The 12,503-nt window shown below is 40.6% G+C and overlaps 1 protein-coding gene across 3 annotated transcripts in view; it reads left to right on the forward strand.

The window, feature by feature from the left end:
* The first annotated feature begins 27 nt into the window (after nt 1-27).
* CKAP5 (cytoskeleton associated protein 5) overlaps nt 28-12,503 on the forward strand; it is a 103,619-nt gene continuing 91,143 nt past the window's right edge. For 2 of the 3 annotated variants that reach the window (XM_082340094.1, XM_082340096.1), the window contains exon 1: nt 28-140. The gene's annotated coding sequence lies outside the window, so the exon portion shown is untranslated. The remainder of the gene's footprint in view (nt 141-12,503) is intronic. The other variant, XM_082340095.1, reaches the window with a different exon arrangement.

Genomic DNA, 12,503 nt, shown 5'->3' on the forward strand with positions numbered 1-12,503 from the left:
AGTTCTTTCAAATGGACCAATAAGAAGGGCGATGGGCGGTCCGCCGAGGACCAATAAACAACGAGGACACTGCGGGGTGTGCGGCGGCCCAAGCGGTTTCAAACGGCTTAGAGCAGCCCCTCGGTTCTGACCCAGCGGAGGTGAGTGGACTGTGCGCCTGGCCCACCCGCCTAGGCCCTCGAGTTCACGAGTCTCGCGCGCGTAGCGGCCCTGAACCCCGGGCGGGGGGCCTCCGCGGACGCGCGCCTCCCTCGCCCCACGAACCCGGCGGGTCTGAGGCGGCGAAGCGGGGCGGAGGCCGGGGGACTCGCGGCTGGGAGGGCGGGGGGCGTGGGCGCTTGTGTGGGGCGGAGGCCGGGACTGGGATCTGGGTGACCAGAGCGCGCCGCGGCGGGGTTCGGGCGGTAGCGTCCTGGGGACGCGTGCGGCGCAGGGCCGTGCCTGGTGGCTCAGGGTGTTTTGGTACTGGGGCGGGGGCCTGCGAGCCGGCCCGGCTACGGCGCCCCTCGCGTAATTGTCAAATGAATGAATGAGTAAGAGCCTCCGAGGGCTGTGGTGGTCGTGAAGGGCCTGGTCGCCTCAGAGCGTGACAAGGACAGTGGTACCGGGGCCTGCCCGTGCACCTGGGTCCCTGCCCGCGCACCTGGGTCCCCACCGGCTTGCTGCGATTTAAACGATTCGGATCATACCGCTCCGCCCTTCCGCCTCGCTTTCTCTCTCAGAAGGTGTCAGTAGAGTTAAGGTATCTTTCCAGCTCTGAAGGTTTGGGGGACCAATACAATAGCCAGCAGTGTAGGTTAAGCAGGCCTTGCTACTTTAAGGTGAGGGCTTGGTAAACTAGATTCTTGCTTTTTAGCTTTTACCACTCTGGCGGTTGAGATAGCTACCCTGCAATGGTGGTAATTGTCGGGCTGGATTTAAATGCATCCGTTTTGTTTCTGGGATAGAAAACGGTGAAAGTCGTGTTGCCAGAGTGGCGGCTGTGTGTTAGAAAATATATTCGTGTTGATGAATCTTAACAATGAGTTTTTCATTCAGCATCAATAGAGGATGAAGAGGTTTTTGCAGAACTTGCCCCAAATTTATGCGTGGCTCCAATTTAATTCTTAGGGGAATCAAGGCTTCAAATCGTGGCCCAGAAATGCTCCCTGTCTTATTTTATGCATAATTATAGTAATTGAAAACTCATTTTGAGAGAGGTGAACTCCTCCTTTCTCCATTTTTATCACCCTGAAAAGTCCTTCTTTGACCTAAAGAGCTGATAAATTAAGCTAACAATCTTTTGAAACTTTTAAGAAATCATAAAAGATTTGGACTTTTCTTAAGTGAGTGGATAAAGTGTAATGTTGTGTTTATAAAATGATATAGAGAAAGGTGAAATCAATATATTTTGCCAGCATAAATTAAACCTAGTTGGTAAACTCATGAGAAAAAAATTTTGCACAAGTTTTTAAAGTTTGTTCACTCAGGCAACGGCAAGCAAAGATATTCCTTAATAATATACTTTATAACGTATTACTTTAAACATTTTAACAGACAGCTTAATTTTAGCAGCAGAGTTTTAACTGCAATAAATTTGAGTACCTTAGTATTATGAACACTGTCCTAGGTTTTGGGGAGGCAGTTAAAAATAATAAACATTTAACAATGTTTTAACTGCAATAAATTTGAGTACCTTAGTATTATGAACACTGTCCTAGGTTTTGGGGAGACAATTAAAAATAAACATTTTACAGTGTCTTAGGTTATTGTTAAAAATCTTGATGAGGAAGGAAAACTTTTCTTTATATTGGAGCAAAGCCAGACTCTTTTATGCTCCTTTGACTTAATGGAGTCTCATTCATTCATTCAACAAATATTGAGATTGATGCCTACCGTGTGTTAAACATTGTTCTAGATTCTGGGAATACACTAGTGAACCAGAAAAAGACAAAGCCCCTGACCTAAGGGAGTTTGACAGTTTTATCTCTCAAACAATTTGCTGTAGCAAATTGTAGTTTCTGTAATCCCTCTGGCCAGCTCTAGTCCTTGAACAAAATAAATGCTCAAATACTTTTACCAGCAGTAGTTAACATTTACTGAATATTCACTAGGTGCCACGTTTTATCTTTCTTTATTCTCACAACTTTTTACAGATGAGGAAACTGAGTCTTAGAAAGGTTACGCAGCTTGCTCAAAATCATACAACTGATAGAACCTCAGTTTGAACCCAAGTTAGTGTGTCTTCAGGGCCTTTGCTCGTAACCTCTGGTTGTTCTATGTGAAGTAATGAGATCTGTTAGGGAGAATTCAGGATCATTTTCTGGGTAGAATCTCCCCCCACCCCCTCCTTTTTTAAACTTCTGTCACAGACATAATGAAATATGAACCATAGGCATGGTGGGTTTTAGAGGGAGGGTGGAGCAGTTCAAAATACAGTATTTACCATATGGGAGATGGACAGCTGTGACAGTGGGAGGGGGACTAAGTGGGGACCTAAAATTGAGATCTGGATCTCATGATTGATGGATTCCTGGTGATCAGTGTTGGAGAGGTTTGAAATTTTTTTATTTTATTTTAATTTTAATTAATTTTAAATGCATATTACCTGTAGAGTTCAGAACATGTTACTTAGCTTTTTTCTGTCAGGGCAGTTGCCTTGCCTACTTGTTTATCTCAAACACATTAAACTTATTCTTTTTTTTTTAATTAATTAATTTTATTTATTTTTGGCTGTGTCAGGTCTTCGTTGCTGCGCGTGGGCTTTCTCTAGTTGCGGTGAAAGGCGGGGTTGCTCTTCGTTGCCGTGTGCGGGCTTCTCATGGCGGTGGCTTCTCTTGTTGTGGAGCACCGGCTCTAGGCGCGCAGGCTTCAGTAGTTGTGGCACGTGGGCTCAGTAGTTGTGGCTTGCAGGCTCAGTAGTTGTAGTGCACAGGCTTAGTTGCTCCGTGGCATGTGGGATCTTCCCGGACTAGGGCTTGAAGCTGCGTACCGTGCATTGGCAGGCGGACTCCCAGCCACTGCGCCACCAGGGAAGTCCTAAACTTAATTTCTTTTTGGCCTTTGTGTTTGTTGTTCTCTCTGCCTGGGACTTCCCACCTGCTCTACCCCTACCTCAAGCCTGTCTTTGTATATAGGCTTCACTCAGTTCACAACTCAAATGTCATCTCCTTAAAGAGGCATTTTCTAAGCTCCAATTAGAGTAGCCCTCTTGATCATGTTTACCTCACTTTCTTTTTTTTTTTTTTAGACTTCATAGCGTTTATTGCTATATGTTAGGCCATTTATTGTTTGCTTGTATATTGTCTGATTTCCTCACAGAAATGAAAACAGAGCAGGGGAGCATAGTTTTTTGGTTTGTTTTTTTTTTTTTTTCATCTGTGAGGTTACCTCAATGACTCAAGCAGTGCTTGGGTCAAATAAGGTGGCCAGAAAATATTTGCTGAACAAAGTTCGCCACAACTGGCATAGTTTTCTCCATGTAATGAAGTGATAAAGACAACATATAACTAACCAGTTGGCTGTGTTACAGTGTCTTTGAATGTGAGCAATATCTTAGCAGACTAACTTGGAAAGTCTTCAACTAAGAATCATGGAAAAATGATAGCTTTTTGTTTGTGTTGACTGGCAGAGAAGGTAGATCTGGCTTCCCCCTCCCACTTTTTTTCCCCCTATTTTTAAAAACTTTCAAATCTGTAGAAGTTTTTAGGGGTACTGGTCAGGTATAGTGGAATGTTCCTGTATTGGAATTTATCTGATGTTTTTCTCATGATTAGACTGGGATTATGAGTTTTCGGGTGGAAGATCACAGAGAGAATGCCATATTCATCACATCATATAACATCACATCAACATGATTTGTGACTGTTAATATTGATTTGATCATATGGCTGAAGTAGTGTTTGTCAGATTTCTTCACTGTAAGTTATTCTTTTCCTCTTTTCATACTGTGCTCTTTGGAAGGAAGTAATTATGTATGGCTCACTTATGGGGAGAGGAGTTGTGCTCCCTGTCCTTGGGGTAGAATATCTACATAATTTATTTGAATTTCTTCTGCATGGGACATTTGTCTCTCTCTCCCCATTTATTAATTTAATTAGTCAAACATTTATATCAGTATGAACTGAAGGATATTTTATACTTTGAGTTATATTCCAATACTACTTTATTTTGTTGCTGAAATTGTTCCAGCTTTATCCATTGAGAGTTCTTTCTGTTGACTCCTGTGCCCCTTTAACATTCCCACATCTGTGTGCGTGTGTTTGTGTGTGTGTGTGTGTGTGTGTGTGCGTGCGTGCATGCTGTTTTTATTTAATTATATTTGAGCACTTCCCTACTTTCTGGCACTATAAGGTGCTCTAGGCTCATCTTGTATATTTCGTGTCACAGTGCCAGAATTAGCCATTTCTCCAAGAAGCCCTGGCACCTTTTATTGGAGAATGGTAATAGAAACCAAGATCTGAGCAGTAAGTGTTCTCATTGCTACTGGGGTGTCATTTTTTTGGGGCCCTCTCAGCTAACAGAACAAAGAAATATAGATGTATATGCTAACTGGTGTATATAGACATATCTATAGATATTTCTATATGTCACCATCTGTATCTATGTTAAGTTAAGTATGAGTTCTTACTGATATTTCCAAGTCTAATCCATTACCATATGGATCATTCTAGCCTCCTCCCCCTTGTTGATCTGAATTTCCACTTCAACAGTGAGAAACTTGGCTTCCATCATCCATTTACTTAATTGTTCCACTCCAGTATACATGTATAGCAATATCTGAATCGTTAATTCACACTCCCATAGGAAACTTTATTAACTAGAAGTACAGTGCTTATATGCAGTTCCTTTTGCCTTTAGTTTTCAGACTCCTTTCATTTCCGAAGTTACCTAGGTCAGATTTTTTTCCCCACCCACTTCAGTGAGGTGGTTTCACACATTTGTAATATAGTTAGATTCTCTTGTCACAAGTCTGCATTCTTTTATGGGATCCCCCAATCTCCTAAATGACTTTTTAAAATTAGCATGCATTAAGGTTTACTCTTTATGTTGTATACTTCTGTAGGTTTTGACATTCATAATGTTATTTATCCACCATTACAGTATCATAAAGAATAGTTTCACTGCCCTAAAAATCTCCTGTAATTCACCTATTCATCCTTTTCTCCCTCGCCTACCTCCTTGCAACCACTGATCTTTTTACTGTCTCCATAGTTTTTCCTCTTCCAGAGTGTAATATAATTGGAATCATACACTATGTACCCTTTTCAGACTGGCTTCTTTCACTTAGGAGTATCTATGTAAGGTTCTTCCATGTCTTTTCTTGGCTTGATAGCTCATTTCTTTTTTATTGCTGAATAAGATTTCATTGTATGGATGTACCACAGTTTGTTTATCCATTCACCTAATTGAAGGCTATCTAGGTCACTTCTAGTTTTTGACAATTATGAACAAAGCTGCTCTAAACATTTTTTTGTGTGTGGACATAAATTTTTAGTTCCACTGGGCAAATACCTACAAGTGTGATTGCTGGATCATATGGTGAGACAATGTTCAGCTTTGTAAGAAATTGCCAAACTCTCTTCAAAAGTGGCTGTACCATTTTGCATTTCCACCAGCAGTGAATGAGGGTTCTTTTTGCTTCACATCTTGTCAGCATTTAGTTTCATCAGTTTTTTTGGATTTTAGCCATTCTAGTAGGTGTGAAGTATCCCACATTTTAAAATTTTGTTTTTCAAGACATGACTTTTTTGAAGATAAATGATAGGTTTTTTTTTTTTAGAGGAAACTTTTAAAAAATAACCTTTTTATTTTGTAATAATTTTCGATTTACAGAAAAGTTGCAAAGATATAGAATTCTATATACCCCTCACCCAGTCTCCTCTGTTGTTAACATCTTACATAGTACATTTGTCAAAATGAAGAAACCAATATTGATGCATTCGTTTTAACTGAACTCCAGATTTTGTTGGGATATATGTAGTTTTCTATTTATATCACCTTTCTGTTTCAGGATCCAATCCAGGGTAACCTGTTGCCTTTACTTGTCATCCCTCTGAGTCTCCTCTGGTCTTTGACAGTTTCCTCAGTCTTTCCTTGTCTTCATGGTCTTGACAGTTTTGAGTACTAGTCAGTTATTTTCTGGAATGTTCTTCCTTAGGGTTTGTCTGATTTTTTTTCATTATTAGACAAGGGTTATGTGTTTTTGGAAAGAATGTTACAGAATACCATCATTTCCTATCAGGAAATATGCGATATCCACATGACATCACTGATGATGTTAACCTTGAACACTTGGTTATGGTAGTGTTTGCGAGGTTAAGTAGTAAAGTTACTATTTTTCCCTTTCTATACTTATTCTTTTTTTTTTTTTTTAAGTTTTGTTGAGTTGTTGTTGTTGTTTATTTATTTATTTTTGGCTGCACCATGTGGCATGCAGGATCTTAGTTCCCCAACCAGGAATCAAACCTGTGCCCCCTGCAGTGGAAGCACAGAGTCTTAACCACTGGACCACCAGGGAAGTCCCTATGCCTATTCTTTGGAGGTGAGTGACTGAGTCTAGCCCATCCTCAAAGTGGGTGGGGGACTTAAATTCTACTTCCTGAAGGGAAGAGTATCTACATAGATTATTTGGAATTTTGTAATGAAGATTTGTCTGTTCTCCCCCATTTATTTTTCTGTTTAACCATTTATCTATACCGTATGAATATCTGTTTTAAAATCTGATTCTTTGTTATTTATTTATTTTTGCTCAAATTGTTGCAGCTTTCAGGTTGGCTCCTCCTGTGTTCCTTTGACATGCTCCTATCCTTTTTTTCTCTTTGAGCATTTCCTTTCTGGTACAACAAGATGCTCCGGACCCATCTTATATTTTCCCTGTCCCAGCCCTAGAATCAGCCCTGGTTCCTTTTATGGGACAGTGGTATTTAGAAGCCAAGATCTGGATACTAGGTGTGCTTATTGCTAGGGTGTCATTGTTCCTAGGCTCTCTCAGGAAACAGAGGTAGGTATGTATGTATACTAAGTCATTTATATGCTTATACATACAGTTGTTTTATATATTACCATCTGTATTTACATTAAGCTAAACATGAATTCATACAGGTCTCTCCAACTTTCAGAGGAAACTTATGTCCCAAACACATGTCCTCTTTGTGGTATGCTTTTTACTGAGATCTAACTTCCCCCCCATAACTCTTTTTTTTTAATTTTTAATATATTTATTTATTTATTTATTTTTGGCTGCGTTGGATCTTCATTGCTGCGTGTGGGCTTTCTCTAGTTGCGGCAAGCAGGGGCTACTGTTCGTTGCGGTGTGCGGGCTTCTCACTGCAGTGGCTTCTCTTGTTGTGGAGCACGGGCTCTAGGCATATGGGCTTCAGTAGTTGTGGCTTGTGGGCTCTAGAGCGCAGGCTCAGTAGTTGTGGCACACGGGATCAGTTGCTCTGTGGCATGTGGGATCTTCCTGGACCAGGGCTTGAACCCGTGTCCCCTGCACTGGCAGGCAGATTCTTAACCACTGTGCCACCAGGGCAGTCCCCCATAAGTCTTTTTAAGTACCACAGAAAACATTGTTTTCCCTTACTTGGTAACAGCAATTGTTTATTCCTAGAATATGATCTTTGTTCAGAGACGCATTCAAAATAAATTCTGACTCAGTTGGAATGGTCAGACATTTTTGGCATAGATAGGATGTCAGATAAGCCTTGGTGACCTCCTGTCTCTTCAGACATAATTTTTATTATTTTATTAAGAGATTAGAAACCTAATTCTTTGATATCTTGATTATTTTTCTTAGAGGTTATTTTTAAATTTTTAAAATATTTATTTATTTGTTTGTTTGTTTATTTTTGGCTGCATTGGGTCTTCGTTGCTGCGTGTGGGCTTTCTCTAGTTGTGGCAAGCAGGGGCTACTCTTCCTTGCGGTGCGCGGGCTTCTCATCACGATGGCTTCTCTTGTTGCGGAGCACGGGCTTCAGTAGTTGTGGCACATGGGCTCAGTAGTTGTGGCTTGCGGGCTCTAGAGCTCAGGCTCAGTAGTTGTGGTGCACAGGCTTAGTTGCTCCGCGGCATGTGGGATCTTCCCGGACCAGGGATTGAAGCCGTGTTCCCTGCATTGGCAGGCAATTCTTAACCACTGTGCCACCAGGGAAGTCCCTTAGAGGTTATTAATTAAAGTGACTTTTAAATTCTTTCTATAAAGATGAGAAAAAAGTTGAGTAGTCTAAAGTATTTCTTGAAATGAAATTCATTTGTTTAATGCAGTTGTCTTTTTTCTTTTTTCAACCATAAGACTTAAAGTAGTGTTTTATTTATCTGTAAGTTAAATACCAGGAAATAAACCAAAAAAGTATTTTCTGCAGTCTAAATTTTATTGACTTACTTCAAGTAGATCCTACTCCCTCTTTATGCACAGTTTCACCCTGCTTGGTTCTTTCTTCCTGTCTTTCTTTTTCTTTCTTTCGTTCTTTTTCTCTTTCTTTCTTTCTTTCTCTCTCTTTCCTCCCTTCCTTCCTTCCTCCTTCCATCCTTCCTTCCTTCCTTTCTTTCATTTTTGATTGCGTTGGGTCTTCGTTGCTGTGCGTGGGCTTTCTCTGGTTGCGGCGAGTAGGGGGCTACTCTTTGTTGCGGTGTGCGGGATTCTCATTGCGGTGGCTTCTCTTGTTGCGGAGCACAGGCTATAGGCTCGCGGGCTTCAGTAGTTGCAGCACACAGGCTCAGTAGTTGTGGCACACAGACTTAGTTGCTCCGCGGCATGTGGGATCTTCCCGGACCAGGGCTCGAACCCGTGTCCCCTGAATTGGCAGGTGGATTCTTTTTTTTTTTTTTTTTTTTTAATTAATTAATTTATTTATTTATTTTTGGCTGTTTTTGGGTCTTCGTTTCTGTGCAAGGGCTTTCCCTAGTTGCGGCAAGCGGGGGCCACTCTTCATCGCGGTGCGCGGGCCTCTCACTATCGCGGCCTCTCTTGTTGCGGAGCACAGGCTCCAGATGCGCAGGCTTAGTAATTGTGGCTCACGGGCCCAGCTGCTCTGCGGCATGTGGGATCCTCCCAGACCAGGGCTCGAACCCGTGTCCCCTGCATTAGCAGGCAGATTCTCAACCACTGCGCCACCAGCGAAGCCCAGCAGGCGGATTCTTAACCACTGTGCAACCAGGGAAGTCCCCCTGCTTGGGTCTTTAAATCAAGAGCTAAAATTAGGTAGCACTCGGGGCTTCCCTGGTGGTGCAGTGGTTGAGGATCTGCCTGCCAATGCAGGGGACACGAGTTCGAGCCCTGGTCTGGGAAGATCCCACATGCTGCCGAGCGACTAGGCCCATGCGCCACAACTACTGAGCCTGCGCGTCTGGAGCCTGTGCTCCGCAACAAGAGAAGCCACGATAGTGAGAGGCCCGCGTACTGTGATGAAGAGTGGCCCCCACTTGCCACAACTAGAGAAAGCCCTCGCACAGAAACGAAGACCCAGCTCAGCCATAAAATAAAAATAAATAAATAAATAAATAAGCAAATATGGTTAAGAAAAATTAAAAAAAAAAAATTAGGTAGCACTGCTCTAAGCTAAAGTGTTAGTTTGATCACAAAGTTTGAGGAAGGAAAGCTACAAAACATAAAACATTAAAATTCAAAAAAGCCATATTGGAACCATTTGGTTTTGATGCAAGAGTCCCTCATACCTTTTTGGCAGTACATCTTGAGGGTTTTGCTACATTGATTACTCAAATGGATTATCCTGAAAAGTTTAAATAATTATTAGTCTACTTTTTTTAAGAAGACTGGGAGGTTTATGTATTTTCTTAGATTTATTTTACATGGAAAAATGTTACATAAAATAATTGATGTTTCAGGGATAAACCTCTGATACCTGGCAAACTTGGCTGTCTAGAACATCTCTTTCTCTAATTTGTTTTGCTGTTTTATTTCTTTTATGTATTTATTTGCAGTGTTTTTTTTGTAATCATTTCATGTCCTTATTCACTTAAAATATGAAGTCTCTCATTTTTAGATTTTAGGAATTTTTTTCAGTACTATAATTACACACTTTTCTTCTGGTCCTTTTTCTTATGTGATACATTCCTTTTAAACAAGAAAGTCTCATGAAAACCCCCTAGTCTAGAACTAGCATGAGTTCTTCATTTGGGAGTAAAGACCAGATCCCATATCAGAAATCTCTGAGCAGTAAGGGAAAACAGTTCTTTTATGCTTTAGAGGACTGCCTACTTACTTTGAGCTATGTTTAATATGGGGGTTCCTCCAAACGAAATATGGACAGTCCCCTTGAGTATTATAAAATGACATTTACTTGTTTAACTAGTAGTAAATCTGCTTTCTATAGGATAAAAAGGAATAGATTGCTTATACATCCAATGAAATGGTTTGTTTTAGATCAGAGAAGACTTGCCTTACTTGGTCCCAAGAGCTCTAAGCTAACTTAGGCCTTTCTTGAACCAGAGGACTGAAATGTGGGTTTGGTTAAGTCTGAAGTCTTTCTAAAATCTCTAGATAACTCTGGGATGATGCTTATAATAATAACACAATAATGATAGCCACTGTTTCTTGAGTGCTTGATATTTGCTGTGCCATCTGTTAATACTACTTCCTTGCATAAAGTCACTGGCTTTGTATGATCTGGCCCTTTTCAGTCTGCCCTTTCTCTCAACTCCTGTTTTGGCCACATGAGTTGCAGTTCTGTTCTTTGTCTTGCCTAGCTCTTTCAGGCTTTCACACACATGCCTGAAACATTCTCTTGTTAAATCTAGTCATTATGCCTATGCCTGGCTAATCCGTATTAATTTCCTTTAGTTCTCAGCCTAAATATCACTTTCTCAAGGAGACCTTCCCTGACCCTCCAGTCTAGATTAAGTGCCTCTGTTACACCCTCATAGTATTGCCCCTGGGCTACTGTATTTCACTTCCTGTACTCAGTAAGTAGGTAAGTGCCTAATACAGAATAGCGTCAGATCATGAGATGCTACTCTGTATTAGGTACTTAGCTACATACTAAGTGTACTTGTGGGACAGAGGAGTAATATGAGTATTTGGGGGGATTCTTAACAGGTATAAAGCAGAAATCTCATTTTCACTTCAACAGTTCACCATTACAGTTAGTTGAATCACCTTAGGCAAGTTAGTTAACCTCTGTGCCTCAGTTTTCTCGTCTGTAAAATGGGGCTAGTGTCAGTCTCAGAGTTATGAGAATTAAATGAGTTAGTATATGTGAAGTGCTTAGAATAGTGCCTGGCACATAATGAATGCTCCAGAAGTATGTATTAAATAAGGAACCACATGAAGATGGTACTGTTATGATGGATAATGAAACTGAGGCTCAGCTAGTGTGTGACAAAGCAAGCTTTAGAACTCACATCTAACTCCAGTGCCCAACACAACAGTTTAGATTGAATTTAATTTTGACTAGAGTGCTCTATAATAAGATTTATTACAAGCAACTGTTCTTCCTTGACTTTACCAAATGAAAGATTCTAAAATTAAAATTTCCCTCTTTTAATGGATTTTATAATCAAAAAGTAGGTACTAAGAAAAGTGACAAAAATCTTATAAATGTTTTGAAATCTATTACTTAATAATTTTTCACTTTGAAAGTGGGTTTACTTTAGAATTCCATTAAATATATCATGTTTCCCTCTTACATTTGAAATACGCATTCAACATACAATATTTTATTTATAAACTCAGAGAACACATTTATTGTATATTTAAGACTTCTATGATTTGATGAAATTGTGCTATTTTAGGAATTATGTGTTAGAGGACGAAGCACTCTGCTAGATGCTGGGGTAATAAATAAGATTCAGGGGGCTTCCCTGGTGGTTCAGTGGTGAAGAAGCCGCCTGCCAATGCAGGGGACATGGGTTCGAGCCCTGGTCTGGGAAGATCTCACATGCCGCGGAGCAACTAAGCCCGTGTGCCACAACTACTGAGCCTGCGCTCTAGAGCCCGCGAGCCACAGCTGCTGAGCCCACATGCCACAACTACTGAAGCCCGTGTGCCTAGAGCCCATGCTCTGCAATGAAGAGTAGGCCCCTGCTCGCCACAACTAGGGAAAGCCCGTGTGTAGCAATGAAGACACAACGCAGCCAAAAATTAAAAAAATAAATAAATTTATTTTTAAAAAAAAGATTCAGATCTTTCTTTCAAAGGAGATATGGTGTCCAAAAAATGTTAAGGGGAAGAATTGAGGCTTATGGGATGAGATAGACAGATCCAGCTTCAAGGTGCCAGGCTGGAATTTTAAAGTTTTAGAGCTTTTAAAAACATGATGATAGAAAATATTGAAGCTTGTTGTTTAAAAAAGAAAAAAGACATGGCTAGGTATTACAGTGAGAAGTAAAAATTCTTTAGCTAGTCCCATAGACACTGTTTTAAAGTGGTCATAGTTAAGTTTTCTATGGATCCATCCAGAAAAGTTTTATGTGCTTTCAAACATGTACAATGTTGTATTAGTTTTCTATGACTGCTGAAACAAGTGACCACAAATTTGGTGGCTTAAAACAACAGTAATTTATTC

Source organism: Balaenoptera borealis, assembly GCF_965194805.1.
Source record: "Balaenoptera borealis genome assembly, chromosome: 11".
Classification (NCBI taxonomy): Eukaryota; Metazoa; Chordata; class Mammalia; order Artiodactyla; family Balaenopteridae; genus Balaenoptera; species Balaenoptera borealis.